We start from the raw sequence: 12,328 nt of genomic DNA, 5'->3' as shown, positions 1-12,328 counted from the left end.
TGTGTGTCAGAGCATCTCCCTGGAGCTGTTCTGACTCATATGTTTACAATAAGCCCCTAATGAATTCTTCATTGAGTCTTTGAAGAGAAGGAAGGCTTGTTAGCCCATTATGCCTCTAATTAACCCATTGTCAGGCAGCTCTGGGGGCAGCATGGGGCGGCTCGGCGACATGTTTTGCTTTCACACTGAGAGTTATCAATGGTCCCTGCGAGATGCTTTTGTATCAGTAACTGAGATTGATTGAAGAGGATGAGAAGAGTTCCCAGCGGACAACGATCTGCACAGCTTCTCCGCAAGACTTTGTTTTCCTCTGGCTGTAATTTCCCAAGGACAGAACCAGTGCTGGATAATAAATATTCATACCATCCAGAAGATCATTGCACTCATTAAGCTAATGAAGAAAGCAGGAAAATACAATTATTGACCTGCAGTCCCTGCCTTGTGCTGTTATTCATTCCCTGAAAGTAACAATAATATGGAGTTGGGGCACCTGGGGGGCACAAAGACTGAAGATTGTGACATATTTATAGCACAAACACGGAAGCATCATGTCAGCTCTGAGATATAGGACAATGAGAGCAATGTCATTTATTATCAGGGCCTATGAGGGGCCTGGGGCTGTGCAGCCACACGTCTAGCGATGTGGTCATACAGGTAGATGCTCCGGACTATAAACCTCATTACAAACCTCCCGCATGATGGCCAGACCCTGACATGCTGTGTTCCTTACATATCTCTCCTGTGATGGTAACAAGGACCTCGGAGCTCTCCATGTATCGCCTATATGAAAGAAACTGCCCCTTGAATTTTTCATGTATCTGCTATGTGATAAAACCATTACTACTACTACTGCTGCTATTACTACTACTACTATTATATTATTATTATTACTATTTTGTGATGGTCAGATCTCAGGATTCCTTAAGGATTTTATAATTGAAGACTAGCTCTCTAGAGTTCCTCATGTATGTCCTGTGTAATGGACAGATCACTAGAATTAACTGCCATCATCCTCTGCGGTGACCAGGCAGTCATAATTTCCCACACATTGCCAAATGTAAATCCTGTGTAATGGCCAGATCACCAGGATTCACCATCATGAGACCAGGCTTGAGACTTTAATAATTTTCCATACATTGCCAAATGTACGTCCATTGCAATTGCCAAGTCACTAGAATTCACTTGCATTCCCCTCTGTGGTGACCAGAATCTTATCATTTCCCCTATGTACGTCCTGTGAAATGGCCAGATCACTCAAATTCACTGTCATTCTCCTCTGTGATTACCAGATTCTCATAATTTCCCATAAATTGTCAAATGAACTACCCGTGTAATGGCCAGATCACTAGAGTTCACCTTCATTCTCCCCGGTGGTGACTGGTGACCAGACTTTCATAATTTCCCACACATTGCCAAAAGTATGTCCCGTGTAATGGCCAGATCACTAGAATTCATTGTCATTTCTATCTGTGTGCTGCTGAAGTGCTGTTTTAGTGAGAGAAGGGAAAGAGGTTGCTGCAGAGATAGGGAAAGCTTAGTTAGGCTTTAGTTAGCTTGCTCCTTGCACAAACTGCAATGGGATGACCACCTGGGGAAAAGCAGCAAACAAAAGCAAAGCCACACACCACAGTGGAAGATACCAGGCCGCAATTATTTCTCAAAAAAGGCGATACCCAAACTGTACTGTGATGTTGAAAGGCAAGTGGTGTCATCTCTGGCACACAGCGTTGGGTCAAGGGTCCATCTGACCACGGATGCCTGGTCTGCAAAGCACGGTGAGGCCTGCCGCAAGACTAAGTCGGTCCCCACACAGCATCTCTGCCTGCAGGCTGCTTGACTGCCTTCTCCGCCACCACCGCTGGCCGCTATAATAATTTTTTTGGTGCGTGTACATGCCTGTCTAATTTTTCTGGCTGCACTGCGGCTGCAACAACATAACAAAAGGCATGTACATGTGTCAATTCCCCTTCGTGATCGTTACCTTGCCGTGGTATTGCGTATCACAATGAAGCAATGACCGGCTATATGAGTGTGGTGAGGGGCACACCTGACCCAATAAGGTCATTACTTCATTGTGGAGAGACCAAATTCAATCAGCTGGACACTCAGTCACTGTTGTTCTGTCATTGAGCTACCTCAGCCTGACCAAATGGGCTTAAAAACCGCCATTTAGAATTGTTTGTGGGAGCGCGCATATACATAAAAATTGGTAAAAACCGCCCTCACCTGCACTCTCGCCATGGTGCGCACCAGTCCAGCACGGCTATCACTACCCAAACAGCTGTCTGCGGTGCGTTACACAGTGAGTTTGGTCTGTCAGTGTGAAGCAGTACACTAATTACACTCCCTGATCCATGTATACATACGCAAGATGTTTTCAAGCACTATAGGCCTCCAATTTAGGAACGCAATGTGAGTTCTGCCCTTTAGGGATTATAACCCTGCTGTGCGTCAAATCCGTAATTTTCCCCGGGACTTTTGGCGTGTATCCCATTCCGCCATGCCCCCCTCCAGGTGTTAGACCCCTTAAAACATTTTTTCCATTACTTTTGTGGCCAGAATTAGTGTTTGTGGTTTAGAAAATTTGCCTGCCCATTGAAGTCTATTGCTGTTCGCGATGTTCGCCGGTTCGCAAACTTTTTCGCAAGTTCGCGTTCGCGGCTCACGAACCAAAATCCGCGGGTCCGCGACATCTCTAATTGCCAAATGTACATCCCGTATAATGGCCAGAGCACTAGAATTCACTGTCATTCTCCTTTGTGATGACCAGACTCCCATAATTTCCCAAATATTGCCAAGTGTACATCCTGTGTAATGGTGAAATCACTGTCATTCCCCTCTGTAGTGATAACACCCTCATAGTTTCCTAAACATTGCCAAATGTACGTCCTGTGTAATAGCCAAATCACTAGAATTTACAGTCATTCTCTTCTGCGGTGATAACACTCTCTTAGCTTCCTAAACATTGCCAAATGTACGTCACATGTAATAGCCAAATCACTAGAATTCACCGTCATTCTCCTCTGTGATGACCGGACTCATAATTTCCCGAACATTGCCCAATGAACATTCTGTGTAATGGTCAAATCACTAGAAATCCCCATGTATGTCTCGCCTGATGCAAAAAACCCCAGAGTTCTCTCAGAATCTGTTGACCAGCATTTCCCATGTAGTTCCTGTGTGATGGTCAGACCTCAGAATTTTCTGAATTTCTCCTGAGTGATGGTGCAAACTACATCTCTCTGGCAGGAACCCCAGGAACTTCTGTGTGTCTCCCAAGTGATGGCCAAAAGCCCAGAATTACTCATATACCTCCTGCATAAAGGCCTAAAGCAGGGTTGTCAAACCGGTCCTTCGAGGGATGAGGACCTCACACGTTTTTGACACAGCTCTAATTAATTGATTGGTCTGAATCAGGAAAGGTGTGGTCCATCAGGTAGAACACATTCCTCTCTTTTTCAGTCCATATTAAACACTGGCATGGATCTGGCCCTTCAGGCCTGGAGTTCAACACCTGTATCTTAAAGAGGAACTCCAGTGAAAATAATTTAATAAAAAAAGTGCTTCATTTTTACAATAATTATGTATAAATGATTTAGTCAGTGTTTGCTCATTGTAAAATCTTTCCTCTCCCAGATTCACATTCTGACATGTATTACATGGTGACATTGTTACTGTGGGCAAGTTATGTAGCTGTTTCTAGCTGCTCTGGCTGTTACAGACAGCTTTAAACAGCCATTTCCTGTCTGTGAACATTGTTACATTGTGGCAGTTTGCCCAGAGTACCGCGGTATTCAGAGCCTCTTGTGGGAGGGGTTTCAGCACAAAATTAGTCACACAGCGCCCCCTGATGGTCTGTTTGTGAAAATCATTCTATTTCTCATGTAAAAGGGGTTATCAGCTACTGATTGGGATAAAGTTCAATTCTTGGTTGGAGTTTCTCTTTAAACCCATAGTTCACTGTGCATCATGTTTGGGATTGCTTGAAACATACTGTAGAATTTTCTATATACTTACTGCCCCTTTCACAAGAATTTCCTATACTTACCTATATGCTAGCTTCCTGTGTGATATCCAGAACACCGCTATTCTCTATATCTGTAATGTATGGATGGCCTGATCCTCAAAATACCTCATGTATGATGTACATCCTGTGTAATGATCACATGCTAAGCATGCACCACATATTTCCTCTGTGATACCCAGAAGAACCCTAGAATCTCCCTCCCACTTCTGTGTGAAAGACTGGAATCACCACCAAACCTAATGTATACTGCATTATAGCCACAACTTTAAAATTATCCATATAAGTAAGGTGATCAGAAAGAGCTTTAATCCAGATCCGGACAGCTAGGGTTAAGCTTCAACTAAGTGATTTGTGAGAAAACAGAATGAGCACTGTTTAGAGTGTGTAAAAAACAAATTCAAAAATAGGATATTTTGGTCCAACTGTAGTTTAGACTTTCATTTGTTACTTTCGCTAGGGATGAGCTTGATTTTTATCAAAGTACTTTTTATATCGAAATCTACATTTTGTTTGCCTGCTTCAATACTTTCAATAAATATAATGGATTTTGCAAGATATAATTTTTGGGAAAAATTAGAACTTCCTTGAAAATGGCTTTTCTCATGCCCACTGATTTTAAAGAAAATCTGTAAGAAAAAAGTGCCCCATGGGGTACTTACCTCTGGAGGGCGACACCTCTGGATCCTAATGAGACTTCCCCAGTACTTCTCCGTCCCTCCATTCCAGCGCTGTCAGTTCCCCAAAATCTGCGTTGCTGGGCTCTAGCATCATAACATTCCTGTGTGAGCCTCGCGCAGGCACAGTAATTGCTTTCCTTCGGGCTCAGGTGGAAATACCCGAGCCTGTTGGGTGTTTGCGCCTGCACAGTAGAGCGGATCTGATCAGGCTCGGCACTTTTCGCCTGAGCCCGAGCAAAAACTGTTACTGCGCGTGTGCGAGGCTCACACAGGATTGGTATGACCATGGAGCCCCGCTGGATTTTCGGCAGTTGTCAGCGCTGAAACGGAGGGATGGAGGAGGATGGGGAAGCCTCATTAGGATCCAGAGGCTTCCCACTCCCGAATTAAGTACTGCATAGGGGCAATTTTCTTCTTACAGATTCTCTTTTATTCAGGTGGGCGGGGGGGGGGGGGATCGTGAAGGTGCTGCCGTGGAGGAGCTGGCGGGGTCTCCACCTTCTTGCAATACAGAGAGGAGGCAACCCGGCATCAGTAGACTGTTGGGTGGGAAGGGCGCTTGGGCTATTCTCTTGTAATTTACACCAGCACCCCAGCTTCCTTCATGCAGTCATTCTGAAAAGAAAACTGACGCCTGCCTAACACTTTATTTGATTCCCTTTCTGCAGTCATTCAATGCCTGGTTACTAATACCAGAGACATGCTCTCCTGTGACTCCTCCTAGACAGATTGTAGCTGAATTATGATAGTTAGCTGGCTGCACTATGTTCAGTATCGGCCACAAATACAATGGCTATTACCAAGTTCAGGATGAAAAAGGTTAAAAATATAGCAGAAAAATGTTCACATTGCTGTATTGTGGTTAATAAAAGCAGCTAGACCAGACTGCGGGGAAAGAAAAATGGAATCTTGTTGCAGTTCTCCATCTCGGATAATTCACTTCTTCCACGTCCATTATATTTCATGGTAAATCAGAAGTGCAATATGTTCCAGATTATTGCATCCATTTCTGTCCCGGCTTTAATGGCCCCAGTGGAGAGCAAACCTCCCAAGCACAGCCCTTAAATCTGCCGCCCTGGTCAGAGTTGTACTTTTCTATGTTACACTTGATATGTATGCTGGCCAGCCTTGTTTATGGCAGTAATCTTCCTAGACTGGCTGGAGATGACTTCTGTTGTGTCTCGCTGCTGACGATTCGTCTCTTTCTATTTCCCGACTTGTCAGGCTACAACACCTCCACTACTTCAATACAATGCTGGAAATTGTGCAATGTAAAAAATGTCTCCACGGTAAATAGGATACACAGGAGGAGAGCAGCTGGGAGCTGCCTGCATGTGCTATACCAATCTCCTGACAGACGTTCATGAGGCTCATTGTTAAGATTTGTCCACTAGAGATGGCAAGAACGGTTCGCTGGCAAACTTGTTCGCGCGAATCCAAGCAGTTTGCGGCGAACCATGAACACATGTTCGACCCGCCCCCTATACCACATCATTGGGCTAAACTTTGACCCTCTACATCACAGTCAGCAGACACATGGCAGCCAATCAGGCTGCACTCCCTCCTGGACCCCCGCCCACCCTATAAAAACGCTGCTGCGTCAGCCATCTTCTCACTCTGTCTGTTGTCTGCTTAGTGAGAGAAGAGAGACATTGCTGCAGAGATAGGGAAAGCGTTAGTTAGGTCTTGTTAGCTTGCTCCTTGCTGATATTTGTTGCTGAAAAGCACCCAAAAAAAAGCTCTTTTGAGAGCTAATGTTTTTGTGATGTGTTTTTTTTTGTGTGTGTGTGCCGCTGACACTGACTGCATATACAGCCCTGTCTGTTGCAGCTGGCCCTTGCTATACTCTGCCAGGCCCAGCACAATGTATTATACCAGTCAGTGCATACCTTTCACTACATCTGTGACTGCACACTGTTTTATATATCAGTCAGTGCATACCTTTCACTGCATCTGTGTGACTGCACACTCTTTTATACCAGGCACTGCATACCTTTCCCTGCATCTGTGTGACTGCACACTGTTTTATATACCAGTCAGTGCATACCTTTCACTGTATCTCTGTGACTGCACACTGTATTAGTCCAGTCAGTGCATACCTTTCACTGCATCTGTGTGACTGCACACTGTATTAGTCCAGTCAGTGCATACCTTTCACTGCATCTGTGACTGCACATTGTATTATAACAGTCAGTGCATACCTTTCACTTTATCCCCCCCAATATGGACAAAATTAGAGGCAGAGCCAGAGGCAGGCCACCCGGCAAGTCTGTTTGAGGTCGCGGTGTCAAGATTTCGTACGGCCCTCGACCAAAGTACAGTGTTCAGAAGGCACGTACCATCAACTCCCAAGTTTGTCAGGACATAGTTGACTATTTAACACAGAACACTTCATCTTCCTCAGCTTCCGCACGGAACCGTGACATATCTTCCTCCTCCTGCACTACCTGCTGATCCATGTATACACACGCAAGATGTTTTCAAGCACTTTATGCCTCCAATTCAGGAATGCAATGTGATTTCTGCCCTTTAGGGATTATAACCCTGCTCTGTGTCAAATCTGTAATTTTCCCCGGGACTTTTGGCGTGTATCCCACTCCGCCATGCCCACCTCCAGGTGTTAGACCCCTTGAAACATCTTTTCCATCACTTTTGTGGCTAGAAACAGTGTTTGTAGTTTTTCAAGTTCGCCGGCCCATTGAAGTCTATTGCTTTCGCCGAGTTCGAGTTTTGCGGAAGTTCACGTTCGCGAACCTAAAATCTGAGGTTCGGGCCATCTCTATTGTCCACCATTGCAATGATGGAAGTTGCAGGCTATCCCAGAGTGTGCAGTCTAAGTAACCATGGGTCTTCATGCAAGTGAGGTTGGGCTGCCACCCCTACAGGCGATGGAGCCAGAATTATTTCTCCGTCTGAGGTGCTATGACTCGGAGGGGGAATAGTATTTAGTGCCACCAGCAGGGCCGGATTTACAACTCAGGAGCCTATAGGCAGAGGCGTTCTTGCGCACTAAGCTCTTCCCCTCAACACTGGCCACATCCCCAACCCTGGCCTGCACGCAGGCGATCAAATTGCTGGCGGGTGGGACCACAGGAGGGCAACTGAACTGTGTGCGGCTGGGAGACGCGATTATGGGCGGGCCGTGGTGGTGACAGTGATTGCGCTCAAAGATTTTGAATTGCAAAATAGGGACATTCAGAGACCCGCCTTTGCAGTATAAGGTGCTTGTAGCAGTGCCTTATGCTAAATCCGGCCCTGGCCACCGGGCATTTGAACAGCAGCAGGGTGAACTGTCATTCAGTTCACCCTTCGCCCAGCTCACTGGTGTCATATATGTATATATATATCTATATCTATCTCTCTCTCTCTCTCTCTCTCTCTCTCTCTCTCTCTCTCTCTCTCTCTGTGTATATATATATATATATATATATATATATGTATGTGTGTGTGTGTGTGTGTGTGTCATTTTTTCACCTGAGTGGTTCCTAACAGGGATCCCACCAGGTAGAAACCTGGGTTTCACCATGCAGCATACAGAGGGTATGACAAGAGACTTGACGGCCGGTATGCTTTTCAGCTGTGACCCCGCTTTGAAAGAGCCCAAATGAGGATGCGTTTCGCTGGAGTTGCCCGCTTCATCAGGATAATACAGTGTCTGCAGGTGAGCACTATAATGAATTAAAGTGCCTTTTTGGCCATCTCAGCATTTAGTCCCGTTGAAATGTTTACAAAGTCTAGGTTTGCCTTGTGCATGATCTGCCTCTGGTAAGGACTAGTAACAATATTCATTATCTCTACTGTCACACAGATGGCCTTCATCAGGACAGACATAAACTGCAGGCTCTGGTCAATGAGTATCTTGGCAGGAATCACAACCGATGTAAATATACCTAGCAATGCATCCTCGTCTTCATGTCTCTAGAGTTCTTGTAGCTTTGTGGATGTCTGCACACAGGTAATACATTGTCACTATGTTGGAAGCATCAACAGGATTATTACCTAAACTGCAGTATAGTGAAAGAACCACAAGATGTCACTGTGTATAAAATGTGATAAAGATCTTTATGGGATTGTTATTTTCTGTATTCACTCTGTGTTCCTCTCTGTTCTAAGTAAGCTTCATTTCCTGATGGCGGTGTATGTTTTATCTCTGCATGGTTTTTTTTCAGTAAAGAGTTCTAACTTGTTATACTGGGTACCCATCTGCGTGTACAGAACACTCTGCTCCATCACACTATTCTCAGTATTAAGAGGCTGTACATCATTTACATAGTCATCCGATTTAACAGTAACAGCTTCTTCATTAGTTAGACATTCTTTATGTGACTGTTCAAACACACTGGGTGCTACTTTTCAGCCTTGTTCCTTTGGAAAGCTACGCATCTCCTACCAGCCTATCAGCCTCCCTCTCTCTGCTTCTCCCCATTGGGCACATTATCTGCCCTGGGTATCTTCATAGAGTTCTGGACAGCCTAGGCAGGTGCGTAATATGATAAAGGGTGCCCAGATTTGTCCCCATCAGCAGGCAAATAGAAATCTCTTCGGAGACCTGTTCAGAGATGGATTAAAATGAAATGGGGCCCTAGGCAAGGTAGCAGCTTTGGCTCCCCCTTGTGGTCCTTTTGGTTATCTGGTATGGGAGAGGGTTCAGAAAAAGTGGCAGTTGGGCCCTCTGACACCCACTAGGCCCTAGGCACCTGCTTAAGTTGCCTTGTGGCTGATCCTGCTTCCCATCACCAGCTAATATAATTGTTTGCTTTGGGCCTGAGCCCACTGCTGTGTTTTAAAGCGTTCGAATGCGTTTTTTAACGCGTTTGAAGGCGTTATAATGCATTTGAACGTGTTTAAACGCGTTTTAAAATGCATGCGTTTCTATGCGGTTTTTAAAAAACGCAGCAGTGGGTTCAGGCCCAGTTTATAGGGCTGGGTGCTGCCAGCTCTATTGAGGGAGATGATTATATTGGGAATTATTATTTATTTCTATATATTTTTTTTTATTGCACTGAGGTGACGTCTACTTCAGTATCTTGAAGGCTGACAACTGTTTTATATTTTGGTGGTGTTGGAGGTTGTTAGAGCTGCAGAGTGCTTCACTGCGAGTGAAAAACACAAATGACAGGCTGATAGCCTGTTGCTAGAGAGGTAATGTAGACTTCTTTGACTCATACAGGAGGCTGTGCATTGTCCTCACTTGTCATACCTGTAACAAGTGGTGTCAGCTAAGGCTTGCTGCTGGGGCTGCAGTTTTTTTCTTGCTGTGGGCATGGCTCATGAACACAGTAAGGATGAATGGTTGTGATTACACATCCTTTCCTGTCACTAGTAGGAGTTCTGAGGCTGTCCCACACCTGAGTGGTAGTGTAGGTGCCTGTAAGCTCTTCTGCTGCTTTCACAGAATCAGGCATGCACTTGGCCAACATCTGTGAAACTTATTTGCAAAAACTGGTACTTGATCATTAAAGAGGAACTGTCGCAAAAATGTTAAATTTTAAAACACATACAAATAAGAAGTATGTTTCTTCCTGAGTAAAACGAGCCATAAATTACTTCTCTCCTATGTTGCTGTCACAGTAGGTAGTAGAAATCTGACATTACCGACAGGTTTTGGGCTAGTCCATCTCTCCATAGGGGATTCTCTGCATGGCCCTTCTCCTCTATAATAAAACCCCTGTGTCCCTGCGTGTGCTGTCTCTGTGTAGCCTCACAGAGACAGGAGGACGGGGCCAGGGAGCCAGGCAGGCTTGTGAGCGGGCGGCCTGGTGTGTGGCGGGTGTGCAGAGCAATTGCCATACACTAAGTGCATTATGAAAATAAAGAATTTCCTGTGAACACCCTATGAAGAGATGGGCTAGTCCAAAACCTGTCGGTTCTGTCAGACTTCTACTACCTACTGTAAGTGACAGCAACATAGGACAAAACTAATTTATGGCTCATTTTACTCTGGAAGAAACGTACTTCTTAAGGGCTGGTTCACACGGGCGTCTGCTGAGCTTTTGCTTGGCATTGCGTTCAAACGCCAGCGTTTAAACGCCAGCGTTTAAAAGCTAGCTTTTGAAAGCTTTTGAAAAGCGTTCAAGGCTAGCAGTTCTGGTCTCTGCTATTGTTTCCTCGCGTTTACTGCCTCTGAAAGCAGCATGTTGCTTTTGAGACTAGACGCAACGCTGGGATCTACTGCCAGGCTTTCATGAAAGCCTGCAAAAGCCAGCTCTAAACGCTCCCATTCACTTGCATGGGATGGCAGTAGATCCCAAAAAACGCTGCGTCTGAAACGCTGCGTTAAACGCCACAAAAACGCCCGTCTGAACCAGCCCTAATTGTACAAGTTTACATATATTTTAAATTTTAAAATTTTCGCGACAGAGGTCCTTTAAGTATTTATAAAAGGTGCCCTTTTTAGGTATCTTAACAATCATTGTACAGACACACTACTCGGCAGCCTGTTCTACGGAGAGGAATGGGGGAGAAGGATTGGGAAGCCCCCCGCTGTGCACACTACAATAGAACAACAGAGGTCAGTTGTTAGTGATCCAATATGACAAATTACAAAAAAAATTGTTAAGGCATGAAGGGACACTTGTACTCGCACTAGATTTCCAAATGATCTTTTCAGCCACTAATCGGACCATAAAAGTCTAGTGTGTGTACCTAGCTTACATCCATTACTGAAATGTGGTGAATAGATCACTTCCTACATCTGTATAGGTATCCATGGGTCTTTCCCGTGGGACATATTAAAGTGCTAGGCCTAGGTCAAAAGTACAATTTTGGAATATCAAACTGATCAAAACAATGTTGTACAATGTGACAACCCACCTTTTCTGCATCTATGGGCTCAACCTTTTCCTTGTATATCTTGAGTGAGTTCATGCTTGGTGTGAGGTATGGGGTGATGGTTTTTAGCTGGTATGTGGAAGGGATGGAGGTGACTTCTATGGCATTGCTCTTTCTGGTTCAGCCACATCCAGGATGGGTTGCTTTGGAGGAATTGAACCCACCTCCCTTCTGACACACCGCTCTGACATCTTCATCCAGTGACTAGTAAGTTGCTGCGTGCAAACCAACCACTTTAATATAAGTATAGGATTATTACCCATTTATATAGTACTGCCACATTGGGCTGTATTCACAAAACATTTGTAAAGTTACTGTGCGTAGAAAGCACTCAGTAATTTTACTGGCACTTCAGACAGTAAGGTAGTGTGCGCTGCACAATTAGTGTGACCTGGTTTACCTAGGTACTGAATGCTGCGCTTGCTACTGTGGCAACATAAGTGTTATCTAGGTAATATGGATCTAACTAATTGCACAACATGTGCAACCTTACTATCAGAAGTTTTGTTGAAATTGCTGTGCGCATTCTGCACATGACAATTTTACATTTAGTGAATACACACCATTATATGCACTGCTTTTATAGAGAATATTGAACCACTTTAATGTCACTAACAGTCACTCAAAGGAGCTCACAATGTAATCATTTTACTGCAGTCTATTTTTGGATGAGCCAATTTATTTTTACCTGACCAGTATTGCAGGGGTATAACTAGAGCGGAGCAGCACTTGCGAGTGCAGGGGGACCTGGAGCTGTTGGGAGGGCCCAACTACTAATCTTCCTTTCCTCCTA

At 44.7% G+C, this 12,328-nt stretch overlaps 1 long non-coding RNA gene across 1 annotated transcript in view; it reads right to left on the bottom strand.

Moving 5' to 3' along the window:
• Positions 1–11,662, bottom strand: part of LOC137520964 (uncharacterized) — a 68,828-nt gene extending 57,166 nt beyond the window's left edge. The window contains exon 1 of the long non-coding RNA XR_011021976.1: positions 11,518–11,662. This is a non-coding gene — a long non-coding RNA (uncharacterized lncRNA). The remainder of the gene's footprint in view (positions 1–11,517) is intronic.
• Between the last annotated feature and the right edge of the window lie 666 nt (positions 11,663–12,328).

Source organism: Hyperolius riggenbachi, chromosome 6, assembly GCF_040937935.1.
Source record: "Hyperolius riggenbachi isolate aHypRig1 chromosome 6, aHypRig1.pri, whole genome shotgun sequence".
In the NCBI taxonomy this organism is placed as follows: Eukaryota; Metazoa; Chordata; class Amphibia; order Anura; family Hyperoliidae; genus Hyperolius; species Hyperolius riggenbachi.
The sequence above is the reverse complement of the archived record's forward strand: the minus strand, read 5'-3'. Positions and strand labels throughout refer to the sequence as shown.